Genomic DNA, 16227 nt, shown 5'->3' with positions numbered 1-16227 from the left:
CAGTGAGACCACAGATGTTCAGTTGCCTAAGACTCAAGAAGCTAGCCACCCCTGGGAGTTGGGCACAGGAGACAAGCTAAGACCAGAGCTGATTTGAATGCGGAGTAGAAGCTAAGATGAGTTTCTGGTGATGACAACCTCTCCACAAGAACGTACCCGTCTTGAAGGACCTTCTCCATCTGTCCCTAGAAGAGGAGAAGAGGGAGCACAAGAGGAAGCACCTGCTGCCCAGCCCCAGCTCCTACTTCATGGGTGGGGAGTGCCCAGGATGCTACAAAATCACCAGTCTTTAGCCCCGCTCAAGCGGTAGTTTTGTGCGTCGGCTGCTCCGCTGTCTTCCGCCAGCCCACAGGAGGACACGCAAGGCTTGTAGAAGGATGCTCCTTCCCACAGAAGCAGCACTGAAAGCATCCTGAATCAAGATGAGTGGGAAACTATCCCAACAAATACATTTTGGATTAAAAAAAAAGAAGACGACACTAACCAGATGAAGCGGGGAAGTGGAAGGGAATGTGGTTGCAGGTCCACACGGAAGAGCTAGCGAGTAGGAGTTAGTTATGGTGCGAGGGAGCAGAATCACTGTGGCCGGAACCGAGCGTTGGGCCCAGGACAGTGGGGCATGAAGCTAGAGATGTAGGTAAGCGTCAGAAACCAGAAAGAAATGAGTACAATCAAGCACTTAGGTGCTAACATAAAGGTGCATGTAGTTGAGACCCTCAGTTGTTGATCAAATTAATGCACAGCTAAGTGAATATATAGATGATTATTCTAGAAACTGACCATCTGATAGAGAAGATAGGGAGTCATGCAGAGAGGTTGCTATTGTTGCTTAATCAGGAGGGGCCAGAATGGATGTCGAACATTTCAGAGACTTACAAATTCTGCACTACCTTCTATGGGAAGAGGCCTGTGAGCCTGGAGGTTTATTAAAGATGGATGGCTCTTTGCCCTCACACCTGACTGGAAAAGGAATGGCCTTCCCCAGGCTTCCATAGTCCCTGAAAAGAGGAGGATTGTTGCCCGCGGAGGATTAGCTGAAATAGGTCCATAATGAGCCAGCCCTAAGTCATTGACAGCACTTGGCATTTCACTGTAAGGAGCGGGTCTTAGTTCTAAAGCTCTTGCCTTGCTAGTGTACCTCAAGGCTTCTCGGGCGAACAATCCTCATAAGTAGATTTTTTTTTTCCTCCTCCTGCTGCTTTGAGGCTGCCTGAAAGCCTCCTGCCCCTGAGTTGATATTCTAGGCCATGCTGGTGGCAGAGCTTTCTCAGGCACACAATTGAAATCTAAAGCATCCTTGGGGAAAGCTCCCCTTTGACCCAATGCTACTCTTAAGACTGGAGGAACTTTCTTCTCCTGGGGTTTATTATAATTGATTCCTGAGAATTACAGCAAAGCGTAAGACCCTGCTGGCCTGTGGCTGGGTTGTGGGTTTGTTTGTCCTGTTGTTGTTAATTTATCAAGTATTAAGAAAAGGAGGCTCCTGTCGCCCTGCGCTTGGTGCCGTCCACCTCTGCCCTTCTGCTCACCCTGGGCTTTTGCCTGGAATGCCCTCTCTCCTTTCAAGGGCCATGTCTTCCGTAAAGCCTTCCGCAATAATGTCAGACCACACTGCTGCATCTCCTTCCTGACCTGCTCGTCACTCTTACCAATTACTCTGTACATATTGAATTTGATTATATTATTTATTGTACACTTTTTTATATGTATGTGCCTTGGGTCTGCAACAAGGTTACAACTTGGGAGTAAGCGAATGAGTATTTGCTGAATGTATTAATGACATAGAAAGCTCAAGGATGAGGACCGAGTTATATCCTTCTATACTGGCCCCCACTCTACTGCATCCATTGATGGGATCATAAGAAATATTCAGTAAATATTTTTGAAGCAAATCAAATAACAGAAGTTAGACTGGGAGGTAATAGATCACAGTGATTAAGAGCATAGAATATCGAATCAAGTAGCTCAAAGGTACCAGCCAAGGACTTAGGTGAGTTCAGTAATTTCTTCGTGCCTCAATTTCTCCATTTGTAAAATGGGGACCGTAGCAGTATCTACGGTCTACAGTATTTAGCTGCCAACTAAAGGCAGCTGAAATGAGCCACAAAGTGGGCTGTGAACGATTTAACTGCACAGGAATGTTGAGGGTTCGACTAGAGCTTTGAGATTGAAAAGAGAAGCAAAGAAGTAGACAGCTTTGTTGGAGCTTAGAATCAACCTCAAAATAACAAGCCTTCAGGGAACATTCCAAGTTGAGTGACCCGTAACAGATAGGGACACCAGAAAGTAAAACCAAGCAGGATAGAGGAGACTGGTCGTTCCCAAATGAACACGTCTCACACCATGCCAATGTGGTTATTCCCTTTTAATTCTCTTCTATCCTCGGAGAGAAAGGTTTGATGGCATTTTCATTTGATGGAACCTTAGTTTGGTGGTCCTCATTCAGTTGCTCTTGAACCCTTGCTGATCTCCTTCTCTGTGGAGGAGAGCCTTCACCTCGGGCTGCAATCCTTTCACAGCCTATTGTATATTTGAGCCAGAATTCAATAGCATTGTTCTGTTGCTTATTTTTATGACTATGTTTTATTTAAGTTAAGTAATACTGGATTTTCCATTAATAGTAGTATAAAGTTTCCTTTTATGTTTTTAGGAAAACAAGAAATCGATAATTAAACATTAAGGAGATATTAAGTCCAGGAGGTCCACAGTTAAATAAAACATCATGAAGGAGTTCTAGACCAGTTCGGCTCTTCAGGTGTTATGCAACCTTGGAAATTCACTTCACTTGCCCGAATCTCCCATTTCCTGGTCTATCAAGTGAATGAGTTGGGCAAGAGAGGATCGCTGTAGTTCTGTCTCGCTTGTATGTTCAAGCATTTGGTCGGGGGAGGTGTCAGAAAATCCTCCTCGCCGGTGGAGGACTGACTTGGCTTGGAAAAATTTGCTTTGCAGGGAGGTGGGGAACGGTGAGGCTGAGCAGATTGCCCTGTGCCGGGGACGCACAGGGTGTATGCATTCTCTGGCTATGTTTATTCATGCACACCAGCCCCAAGTTTGCCATCCTTATTTTAGGACTGAAAATGTTCGTTTCAGACACCCAAACTTGGAATTGGCAAGTAAAATGACACCAGTATGTGGCCAATTGAACCCATATTTCCTTTCCTTGTGACCTTGGAAAAAATGTTTTCACCCCTCTTAAACAAATGGCCCTAGATGGGTCCTGTTCTCTATTTTCTGTTATGCCGATAGCGATCACTTAGCCAGCTTTTAGCATGTACCAGGCACTCTGCAAAGCACTTTAAGCATTTTATATTGCTAAACTTGCAACAATTTGAAGAGGAAAACACTGCTATTTTGCAATGAGGTGACTGGGGCTCAGAGAGCTTAAGTGACTTGCCCAATGTTACATGGCTCATAAGAGACAAATGAGATTCAAATACAGGTCCATTGGGTTCCAAACCCAGTGCTGTGAAACCACTATATTATACGTTGTTAGCATTTTCTGCATCCGATTTTTTTTAAATCTTAAAATGAAAATCTCTGAGTTGAAGATCTAAAATGGAAGGTTTGTTTTTGTCAAAGAAACTTAAATGTATTCGAGAAATGTTAACGGAATGGAATACTACCAGGTTATTAAAATCACAAGAGTACGGACCACGCGAATGCAGGAAAACGGACACGTGCACGACCACTCGTGACAAACCAGTGCAAGGGCGAACGTCCATACCGATCACAGCGCCGTAAAGCAATCTTACTATACACTGGCAAGGCCCGCACAGAATCTGGAGGATGTGGATGGTTCAGAGTTCAGTGCCTTTTAGGCCCTTTTTCCTGCAAGGTTACTCAACTCGTAAATATATAAATGTATGTAGAGGAGTGAGGAAGGTTTTTTTAAGGGAGTAAACCGGGAGTAATTTTTAAAGGAGGCTCGCGATGGCTGGAGGCCTGGCCTTGCCCATTATGGACCCACCTGAACTAGCTAGTGAGCAGGTCATTGCTGCTTGGGACCAGACTAAGGTCAAAATCTCTCCTGAACTCCCACGCCTCTATTGTCCTGAGTCCACTTCACTGAATCAGAATGTGGAGAGAAGCTTCCTTTCACCAGAAGTTCGTAAACATTTTGGGTGACTGACCTTGAGAAAAGCGCACATGCGCACACGCATACAATACTTGGCGACCGGTTTCAGCAGGCCCCTGAGCCCCTGGGCCTCCGTGAAACACCTGCTAAAAAGCTCTTCCGAACTCCCAGCTTGGATGGCTGGAATCAAGTTGAGGGGACCGGACAGGGTCTGGTTTCGTGGCAGGAAAGCAGAAATGTTCGTCCTGGTGGTCTCTTACCTCGGTGTGGGGTCCTCCACAACTCTTCCGTGTTGGTGACCACCTTCCAGGCTGGACAGAGCAAATGATGCCGTGGTTTTAAGAGCGCCGATTTGGGAATGGGTGCTAGGGTTAAAATGCCAATCCTGTCATTCACTACCTAGGGAAAACCGGGCATGCTGCTTAATTTTTCTGAACTTCCGTCCCTTCTGCAAAGTGGAGATGAGCTAATGTTAAGGAGGACGAGGAGTACGTTGACAGCTCGCTGAGTGGTTGAGAAAATTCCATAGTATACTTCCTGTTAGCACCTAACGCAGTGCCCGGCACAGAGAAAACCCTAAGGAAACAACTTACTTAGGATAACACACTAGTAATGAGCATGCTGGAGCCTCTGTCCCAGCTTGTACATCAAGCTCATGTCTCCTTATTATAAGTTATAATGCATTCGTGCATTTTCTATCTACCGTAGGTAACTATGTAGCTATATATTAACTATATATTTTTTTCCTTTTCTTTTCTTTCACATAAATTCGGTACCTTTTCAGAGAAATTAGTGAAATGGGTCAAGAAGTATTGCTGTCAATAAATTTCATTTCACACAACATTAAAGGTTTGTTCCTAAGACATACTTGTAAAATTTTGTCGTTTAAATCAAAGGCTTCACTGGCTAAAGCTTGCTAGTAATTTATGTGAAATTGCCAGTGGTTCATCAAGCCCCGTCTCTGCAGCTACCTCCCTTGTTCTCCTTCCCTGATGCTGTCCCCCAGGGCCCACAGTGAGGCTCCCCCACTCCCATCTTTCAGTTCTCAGTTCAAAAGTGACTTCCTCTATCTTCCCTCATCCCCGCCCTGACCCCTGGTCCACCCCCATCCCCATCCAATTAGCAGCTCCTCTGCTGGAAGTTCTCCTTTATTGTACTTATTTCCATCTCTAATTAACTGAGTGATGATTTGACTCCTATCTGTTTCCTCCACCAGACTGTAACAAACAGGAAAGCGGCGTCCCTATATTGGGCACTCACTCTTTGGGCTTCGCTTTTGGTTGAATAAACAAATAAACTTGTTGTTTGGGCACTGACCCTGCACCCTGCCCTAGGACAACAGATGCTGTGTCTTCCATTCTCGCAGGAAACGTTCAGCCAGGTAGCATGCTATTCCTCTTACCCCCCAAGAAAGCGAGGGTCCAAGGGTATAAATAACTTGCTTCCGATTGCAGGGTAGGTAAAGGGCCCGGCCCCACCTCCTTCCATGATTTTTGACCCTCAGGAAGTGAAAGGCAGGAGTCTGCAAACCTCTGGAGGACTGGAAGCGGGATTCTCAGGGTTCTCCCACACCCCAGAGAAGGGCAGTGTCAAGCAAGTCAATTAAAGAGCATCGTCAAAAACCAAGTCCCCCTGACTCATGAGGCGCCCCAAATTGAGATGTCACTTATCATGTCTTTCCTTCCACGCGATCTGGATCAAAATCCCAAGGTAAAGGAATCATTTTCATTTTTCTAAGGGAAATTTAAACCCTTGAACATTAAAAAACAACTTGTCATCAGAGAGAGAGAGTTAAAATAGGTTTCAGTATTAACTTCTTAATGATTTTTGAAATATGCAGATCTTGTTGGAGCAGATGTGCCACGAATGGATGGGATCCAATGTCCTGTTAAAATCTGCGATGCCTCAGAGACTATAAAAATAAAATTCTAAACACAATTTCATTCTGGCAAAGGCTGGGTAACCATTCTGGATTGGACCAAAATATCTAATTGGCTCGGGCACAGAGGATCAATGGCGTTCTCCAGTTGGTGAACTTCTTCTGTGGAGATTAAATGGAATCATGAGATTGTAATTAGTCGTAATTATAGCAATAGTTTCCTCTGTTTTTTTCTCTTTGCTGAGGCACTCGCCTGTGATAGCTTTGGAATAACTTGTTCCTGAGCCTGGGAAGAGCTCCGAAAAGGAAGTTTTCCATTCAATTCTCCAATACTCTACTTATGCTTTAGGACAAAAACGAATTGTCTTTAGAGGTATTCATTTCAAAGGTTTTTTATTTCTTCTTCCTCAAAGTGAAGGTTCCCAAGGTTGGAGAAGCACCAAGGCCAGCTACAAGGTGCAAACCAGCTTCATCACCGAGGGACACCATTCCTAAGATGGGAACACCGATAATGACAAATGAAACCAGATGGAGGTTCATTCCCTTGGGAAGGACAGGAATAAGGAGCTGCTGCTTAAACCCCAGGCTCTTTGCACAGCCTCTCTTTTGTTCTTTTCCAGCTATGGAGTATGGAGGTAGATTACTCCTGGGACGTCTAGAGCACATCTCCTGTGGAATGCTGGTTTTACTCTTTTATCTCCCATCGGATTGCTGAGTTCCATACTTTTCCTCCACTCAATAGGAGGGTTCTTTGGTGACAATACCCATCACTTCATTCCTTCTGTGACCCCATTCTTAAAAGAAATGTAGGGCAATAGGAGTCCTGCCAGGCCTGTGTATGGAAAATTCTAGAAACTCCTTACCTTGGGCAAAAGTATACTCTTTGCCTGCTTCTAGGTCTGGAAACACAGCAGACGGGGTCAGAGTGCATTTATAGCTTATCTTAGAGCCCTCTAGAAGGAAGATCTGCCTTGTGAGATTGTTATTCCTCAGAAGTAATAAGAATAATGAGCTACAATTATATAGTGATTACTGTGTGCCAGCCAGTCAATCAACAGATCTTTCTTGCATGCACACTAAGTTGCCAGCACTGACTGTTTGAGCCACTGGGAATAAAGCAAGGAAAATGCTGCAGACCCAGTCCTTACCCTGGTGCTTACACTGCAGTGGGAAGCTGCATGTTTGAAGTTCTTTGTTGTGGAAAAGGAATTTGACTTGCTCAGTCATTCTGGGAATCAGAGTTAGGGAAGAGGGAGAGGAAATTATAAGGAGGTGGCCTGGGTTAGGCCAGTAGTTCTCAAATGCTGGTCTCGGACCAGCAGCAGCGACAGCGGCCGCAGCTGGGGGCTTGTCCTAGGTGCAGATTTTCAGAAATTCTGGGGCTGGAGCCCGCAAGCTGTGTTTCACAAACCCACCACTCATTCTGATGTTCGCTAAACTCTCCGAACCATTGGATTGCACCTAAGGAAGAACGCTCTTCCCAGTGGACATTTCCAGAAGCACGCTGAGCTGCCACCGCCACAGAGTTCCCCACCCTGGGAGTCTGGAAAGAAGAGGACTTGAAGAAGAAACGAAGGTGTGGACTTCAGCATTTCCCAAGCTTTTTTAACGGCAAAATAATTTTCCAATTATGAGGTACTGACGGGACACCAAAGGGAGCTTGTAAAATAGAATGCATTGAATAGATTGCTCGAGATGCTCCTGAAGGAGGTAATTGCCAGAGAAATACATGAAATCATTTGCCAGTAAGTTGTCAAAAGTTATTTTTAATACTTTACAGTGTACGAACACATTAAGCCAGTAAGATGATTTTATTAATGTATTAGTGTGAATGTTGCTAATACAGACATCCCCCCGCAGTCACCCGGTACTGTATCAAGGGTGGGAAAATCAGAGGGCCCCGTGTTCCTGCCAATTCTGGAGAACACTAGAGGAAAGGGTATGGTAGCCAAAATTATATTGAATCTTTCATCCTTTTCCATGGCTTTTCCAACCCCCCATCAATTTCCTCTTCTCTTCTTGTCCTGGCAAGGCTCCCTCTTTGTCTCCAAACCCCTTAGGACCCAGGGTCTTCAACTCCCTTCTCCCACCCCTACCTGGCCAATCTTTCGCTACGTTCTTGCTCCCGGGAGGCCCGTGTTCAGGCCTTTCCAGCTTATCGAGCTTGATCAGCCCCGTGCTTGTCCCTCCCGGTGCAGTGCCTCTGTCTGCTCACGGATCGGTGCTGATGGGATAGCAGCTGTTGGTGAGTTATTGGTTCATCTCTTGGGGGATCTGCTTGCTTTTTAACTGGAGCCTTCTGGAGCCGATGCCTGATGCCTGCTATGGGGAGAGTTTTAGAAGGTCAGCCTCGGGGAGGGGCACGATGCGGAGAGAAGGTCTCAAGGTCGGCCCCCAGAATAATTTTCTGTCTCAGAACTATTCAGTGTGTGCTAAAAGCAAATTTGCTCCTCCCACCCAGATACACTGAATGACATCTGCGCAAATGTGGCCTGGATCTGCCCTTTTAACGGTGTCTGAGAGGAGTCGTGTGCTCACTCACGTTTGGAAACCAGAGGAGCCTAGTCTCCTCCACAGTGCCTGTGGAATCATCCTTCGAAGCTTAGTCAAGTCCAAACTTCTTCTCTGGAGTTCTGACTGCCTCCGGAGCTGCCATTGAAGGTGACTTAGAACCACCGACTGGGCCCGAATTTGATAGGGGCTGCGGGAGAGACGGAAGCGCTTGCCACTCCAGTTATTCCAGCTAAGTCTCGATCAGCTACCTCCTTGGGTCTGTAAGTCTATTTGCTTTTCTCCCAGTGGGTCCAGGGATGGGTGGGGATGATAGGATGACGACAGGGAGACAGGACCACTTTATTCTGCTTTTCCGTAACTACTGGATGTGAATAGAAACCTGTTTATGGTCATTTATTCTCCCCCTTGATATTTTGGCCTCATTTAGACTGGGGATTAACATGATCAAGAGGCAGCCCTCTGGGTTCCTTTGCTCTAATCTAAAAATAAACAAAGCCCAAAGGATCCATTCCTTCTTCCCATTAATTTGAAGGAAGGCAGATGGTGCCCAATAACCTGGTTTGAATTGCCAGTGAAGCTCGTCATCTTTTTGCTAAGCACTTGCCATTAAAATTTAACGGATTGTGTCAGGTGGTGCGGAATGAGCTCCGAAAAAGGTTACTCTGCGCCCGTGGGGCAGGAAAGCAAGAAAGGGGGTGAGTCTGAGCAGGAGGGTGTTTTAAGGGACGTGAACAACTAGGAAGAACTCTGAACTGTTGAGATGGAGGGGAAAGTATGGCAGATGGGGGTGAATTGGCAGGAAAGAAACATTTTCCAAGAAACTTGAGGATGTCCAAATTGTAAATTCTAGAGCCCAAGCGTGTCACTCCTTTCCCGCCATCTTTACGTGCTCCGTGGGCAGTCCATAGACGCCGGCTGAAGGAATGATGCAAACTTTGATTGGTGGAAAATATAGCAGGAGGAAAGAGCAAAGAAGGTAGGACCAAGAAAGGGAGAGGACATGAGTTCCCACCAGGGACAGCAAAGATGAAAGAAAGAGTTCTAGGCTGGGAGACTTGGATTATAGTCCTGACCCCAATATGGTGTTGCTGAGAAAAGTCTCATGAATCACAGATGGTGGAAGGGGGGAACCACATTGTTCGAGTGACCTGCCTCCTTTGTCTGGAACTGGAACTCAAGACTCCAGACTTTCTAGTGCTGTTTCCACAGACGTCAACAAACTTGCTCCTTACTTGTGTGCTCAGTAAATGGTTTATTGATGTTTCTAACTCAAAATGGTTAATTCTGTTGGTTTTTTAAAATGTCAAAATTAAGTGGCTGGGCTGGAAGATCAATAAGATCCTTCTCAACTCTGAAATTTTATTGTGTGTTCTATTCCATTTGTAAAGGGCCAAGTTTGTTTTGTTTTGTTTTGATAGTACCTGAAATGTTAGGGTTCCCATTCCACCTTAACTCAGTTATGAGTATGGGAAAAGCCTGATGGGTCAGTTTCCCTAGAGAAGAATCAATTGTGGCCTGGTCATCTCTGCTCCAGGAATCAGACGTCTTGCTCCAATGCTGGGCTTGGGTAACTTTCACCTGCCTCTTATCTATTCCTTTTATGTCCTTCATTATTTGGGGGGGGGGGAACCACCTCCCCCTGAGTCTCATTTCATGTGCTATGGTCAGGCTGACCCTGCACCTCCCACCCCCACCTACCAGGTTTAACCAGTTGGAATATTCTACACCCTCAGGCTACAGTGTTTGGCTCAAGAATGAGAATTTAAATCAACACAGCTTGATGAGACTCGGACTCAGGATTTTTGCCAAAACAGTCGGGAATGAGGCTCTCTCTTTCTGCAGGAGTCACTAAACTACATGAATATGGCTTGGAGTTTCAGATGGCCATCAGCTCTTGAGGGGAGGCTGGACCTGAGAATGAAGCCAACACAGAGGAAAACAAAACTGAAAAGTAGACAGAGACGAATTTCAGGTGATACCAGTTGACTACCTGGATCAAGCCATACCTGAAGGTAAATTTACCCCTGGAATCTTCAGTTCAATGGCCAGTGAATTCTCCCCTTTTGCAAAAGTTTGTTTTAATTGTATTTTTGTCATTTGCAATGAAAAATGTCCCAACTAACACAGACACCTTATTACTCAGGTCTATGTGCAGAGGGGGGAAAAAGAACATCCACAATGTAATGAGCCAATACAGTGAGCAATAGCGTGCAATCTATTGGGTTTGGATAATCTGACCAGCAGCAGAGAGCAGGCTTTAGCCATACTATGTTGTTAGAACTGAAATCCACTGACCAGTGTATGTCTGATCTGTTTCAGTCATAGAGGCAGTATGGTGAGGTGGGAGTTGGCAAAGCAAGAGTCCTCAATTCTGAAAAGTTTAAGAAGACAGATTCCTGGGATTTCCCCAGATCGATTGCTTCAGAACCTGCGAGTAGAGGCCTGAGATCTGCTTTCTTAAAAGATTCCCACGGTACACATTGAAGTTTGAGATCCACTGTCATAGTAACGAGAGCTCAGACTTTGAAATTAGAAGGTCTGGATTTGAATATGGTCTCTACGGCTGACTACCTGTCTGATGTTGGGCTAGGAACTTAACCTCCTTTCAACCTCAGTTTTCTTATCAGTAAAATGGGAATAATTACACCTCATAGAGTTGTGAGGATAAATGAGGTAATATGTGCGTATAAAGCACTTAAACCAGTGTTTGTATATAACAAGTATCCAGGTATTGTTAGTATTAAAACCTAAAACTCTACTAGAGGGGCGCATTCCTGAGCAGTCTCACAAGGACAGGTACACATCATGGGTGAGCTGTGGTGCTCCCCAGGGTACAGGACACAGCACGTATAGTGGTTAAGATTGGAGGTTCTTGAGTCAGAGTGCCTGAATCAAATTCTGCTTCTGCCCTTTACCAGCTGTGTGATCTCCTACTTGACTGCTTTGTGCCTCAGTTTTCTCATCTGTAAAATGAGATTAAGAGTGGTACTTAGCTCACAGCATTTTGGTAATGATTAATAAGAGAATGAACGCAAAGGACTGAAACAACACTTACTAGTTTTCCCCTTTTCTAATTACAGTAATGCTTCTCCCATATGCTTCTCTCCCACGTTGCCTTCTTCCTCTGGGACCCTCTCCCACTGGCTCTTACCTCTGTTATTGGATGAAAAAATGAGACTCAGAACGAGGGTCTCCCACTCCTAGCTCTTGACTTGAGCGGAAACCCCTTAAAGAGGGCTCCAGCTGGGGAGTGGGTCGAGGCATCTGCTTTGTGCTGTGGGGGCCTGGTTCTTGGACTGACAACCTACGGGTTAGGAGAAATGTCTGGAACTTCAGACTGACATTTGCAAAGCGTCAAAGCCCTGGGCATTTCCTCTCTGATCAAGCCCTAGGAAACCTCAGGGCCCTATGTATTCATTAAGCAAACGCAGAACAAGCTGCCATCTTTGGGCTGTAAGTCATTCTGACGGATGTAGCACTGTGGTCCCGCCTGCAAGATCCGTGCAGGTATGGGGCATTCAAAGACCTGTTCAATACAACTTTTCGATGAAAAAAAAAAATCTAGCCAGCCATATAATGAGAACACAACGGCAGGAGCAAAATGATTATTGAGCTGTACTGTGAAAGTGCTTGGAAGAGTTGGAAGAAATGTCTAAACCTGAAATCCTGGTTGGGCTTCATCTTCCTCACCTGTGAAATAAGATGATCTTCGATGTTTTTTTAACCTTGGTTATTTAAGATTCTCCGATTCCACATTCTGTAGTGTTATTCAGAGTTGCTTCCTTTAGGAAGTCTCTCGATCCCTCTAAATTTCCAGCAGGATGGGTGACATCTGCAGTTGAAACCGGGCCATGTTGTCGAACAGTTGGCAAATGTAAGTTATTCTCTTCTCACTAGAATGGGTGCGGGGTTGCATATTAATTTACAATTACTCATAAAGTAGACGGCAAAGGCTTCTCTTTTGTCAACACTTGGACATACAAATTAGGTAATATTGAATGGGCAATGAATATTTCATTTCCACCTTGCCTCATGGTGCCAATCACCTTAAATAAGACTAGACTAGCATCAGAAGTGACTCACACTTGGTTAGGTATCCAAGCCTGGCCCCTCAGACTTGCTGCATTTTGGCCTCAATTTGTGAGCCAAATTCTCTCACTGACTCTGCAAGGGCAGAAGCACAACGGCATTAAAGCATATTTCTAGTTTATGCTGCGTATGAACTTCAGTGTTTCAAAGTAATCTTTGGTTCTGACAGTATGGCAGAACAGATTCATAGAAAGGCTGAATGAAAAGATAGAAATAGAATTTTATAAAATTCTGGCATGAAAGACAGGGAAAAAATCCCCTGGTGTAAGGAATGAAAAGGGAAATCAAAGCCAGGACTGTAATGGAGGGCTGGCATTTCTGCAAAATTTCTGACCCAGATACAGCCCCTGATAGCTAAAGGTTAGGGACTTGACACTTGCTAGATTTCTGGGAGATGTGGCCTCAAGCCCTTGCCAGGCAGGGAAACCAGACCAGAGCTTCGGCATAAAGCTGTGAGCCTTGACAAGTTACATGTCTATAGAATGGTGAGTATAAAATCTCCACATTTGAGTCTGGGAAAGAGAGAAGAAAGCTTGCCACCTGTCTAAGGCTCTGGTTTAAAGAAGGGAAAAAAAAGGTATGTCCAAGAAACCATAATCCCAAGTCTGTGCCACATATGGGTGTGGTATCCAAATGTGTACCGCTACGAAGTTAGGACGAGCTGCTCAGGTCTGTTGAACCCTTAGGATAAAATAGAAGCAATCGTGAAACTGCTGGGGCACAAGAGCCACAAAGGACTCACACAGGGAAATTAACCACCATGAGTGAGAGTCATCAGCGCAGCAAAAGGCTAAAGAGCTCTCTAAGAACCAGAAATAATAGAAGTATCTGTAAGATAGTGTAAGAATAGTTAAATATTCTCATAAAGAAATAAAGTAAGAATGTGTGACATTATTAAAGGTATGAGAGAAGGAATAGAATGATAAAGGAAGCAACAGGTTTTAAAGAAGGATACAGACAGAGCTCATACATAGCTTGACAAACTATCGCTTTGCCCAGGACTGAGGGATTTCCCAGGACACGAGATTTTTAGTGCTAAAAGAAAGTCTCAGGCAAACCAGGCTAGCTGCTTACTCTGCCTCAGCTGGTAATTAAAGATATATTCATAAAGGAACTATTCACAAACTTATGGACAGGGTTTGGGGAGCCCAACAAGGAAGAACGAAGCACTCTGAATCCAGCAATAATTAGAAGCCACCTCTAAGTCTGGGGCAAGAGGGTGTGGTTCCTAAAACCCGGAGAAATAAGCTCCGAGGAACATGCTGCTTGACAGGAGCCTTTCGTGGACAGAAGCACATCAATTTCCTCCCACCTTCTCTCCGAGCTCTTATTGGGGGCTCTCATTGGGTAACCTCCACTGAAGGCCAAAGGACAAGGGCTAGACAGTACAGGTCAGCCTCTTGAGACAAAGCAAGATAAAGAAGGATGCAGAATGGATCTTGAGGGACAAATAGAAAAAAAAATGACAGGAAAAATGCACAACTGAATTGATCATCTGAAAACCTATCCATGAAGCATCATCCCCTGTTAAAGCAGGTCGCACAGTATCAGAATTAGGAGAAAGAATACCAGGACAAGAGTTGTGAAATATGAGCCCTGGTGACATCTGGTAGTCGTCATCAGTGTGACTTCATGAAAGCTTTCCTTTACATCAAACCACTCATCCATTACTAAATTAGGGCATCTTTCCAGAAGAGTTCTCAAACTGGACGTCCATGGGTCAGATCCTATTTGCAGTGTTGTTCGACCTCTACGATATTTTAAAATAAATCTGAACGACCCGAGAACACTGAAAAAGTCAGGAGGATTCACAAAAGAATCTGGATTTCTAGCTTTCTTGTTTCTGTGCTGTTGAGTGGCAATACTTGCCTGAAGGAACGAGTTTGGGCGGTCCCCACCCCATCCCAGTTCCCCCCTGGCCCTGCCTACCCCTCTTGACTCATTTCTACAACCTGTCTGCTCCCCACATGAATCTGCCACCCTTGGAGGAGCTCTTTCAGCTTTCAGCTTTAACAATCTGTGGAATTTAAGTCAGGCTGTATTTTTTGCATATGAGCACAGGCTTTTTGGACTTCCTAATCTAGGTAGATTGGGAAGTCGCAGGTGTTTATTTTTGCATATCTTCCCGTAGCCTTAAACACAGCACATCCCCGGTTTTATGAAGCATATGGTTTTCCATGCGCATAACTACTCTTTGTTGATTTTTTCCTTCCCTAAGTTCTCCGAAAGCCCAGAAGAATAAACACAAGCTGCCACTTGGAAAACAGTTCTGAGAGAGAGCCCAGCTGGGGCAGAAAAAGTGAGGGGATTCAAAAGGCTGCCAAGTGACCATATTTGGGGTACAGGTGTCTACACTTCATGAAAACTGCGATACTTCGTCTCCCCTTTGCGTGGTTTATGGTGAGCATGGGTGTGAAGCCGCTCGCCGCCGGGGTGCCCTTGCTTTCGCAGTCTGTGGTGGAGAAGGAGCAGAAAGGCAAATCCAGCCTCTCTCTCCGTGGCAGAACTTCAGTGGAAAACACCCGGAAACATTTTACTGGGTGATGGGTGCTGGGTTATCATCTCCTGCCAACAGCCGTGGCAGGAGGTCAGAGTGGAAAGGAGATTCTTTTCCAGGCTCAGGAGAGAGATAAATCTGGAAAGCAGTTTTTCTCTGTAGACCAGCCCTGCATAAGAGGTGCAAACAGCGAACTGTCAGGCCAGGGAACCTGAGATAAGTGTTCTTGGAAATGGCACGTAGCTCACCCAGAGCGATCAGGGCACTGGTGCCGTCTAGCCAGCATTCTGTGCTCAAACCCACCGCCTGTGGGCTCCCAGAGGACCTCCCCCCTCCCGAGCAGCCCTTCCTCAGCGCTTCATCTGTGCTCGGCTCCATCCACTGCTGGAAAACGATGAGGCCAAGGATTAAATTGTCGAAGGAGAAGCTCCTAACTCTTTTTCTAGAATAAACAAGGATTGCAAGTTGAATATAAATTGTGAATATGCATTAATTTTCCTGTAGACAAGACTGGTGCTGATCACCTTCACCTCAAGGAAAGTTCAATGTGGTTTAAGTCTGAACTAGCACCTGACAAAGTTGTTAAGGAGAAAAGTTTGTCTCAACGGCTCCTGTTCCCTTAATGGGCTCTCTCTCGTCGCCCCCCGTTCACCATTCCTGCGCCTTCCTGCATTTCTGCCATCTCCTTTCTGCTTATGCACCTGTCTCACTTGCCAGCTACCTGTCCCTCAGCCCCCACCACAACTTACGTCTCCTCCTTGTCACTGTGTCAGTGAGGTTTCCTGCTGGGTAGCACGACAATAGAATTTCGTGTCCAAACCGGGACACTTTTAAAAGCAAAAGAGTGCTATTAATAATGATACCTGCCTGACAACATTTTATCCACTCCAAAGAATATATTTGTATTTCCACAGAGGTCTTCTAGAAATATTTTTAGCTTGACCCAACCAAGATGTCCCAGGCTGGGGATTCTTCTATTCTGACCTATTAGCAGGTGGGCTGAACAGGGGGCAGGTAGGGCGTTTGCGGCAGGCTGCATCAAACCAAGTGAGTGGCTAGGGGGTCCCACTTGGAAATGAAGAAATCTGATGCCCACCCTTAGGAACTTTTAGTTTAATTTGGAAAGTCAGGACTGGCGGGGATGAAAAAGTGCTTGAGACAGGTTTGGAG

General features: G+C 45.3%; 1 pseudogene; it reads left to right on the top strand.

Moving 5' to 3' along the window:
* The first annotated feature begins 248 nt into the window (after positions 1-248).
* LOC123788616 (small ribosomal subunit protein eS27-like pseudogene) lies at positions 249-405 on the top strand (annotated as a pseudogene).
* The last annotated feature ends 15822 nt before the right edge of the window (positions 406-16227 follow it).

Source organism: Ursus americanus, chromosome 15, assembly GCF_024610735.1.
Source record: "Ursus americanus isolate L20-20 chromosome 15, mUrsAme1.1.p, whole genome shotgun sequence".
NCBI lineage: Eukaryota > Metazoa > Chordata > Mammalia > Carnivora > Ursidae > Ursus > Ursus americanus.
This window is presented reverse-complemented; position numbering and strand designations above follow the sequence as displayed.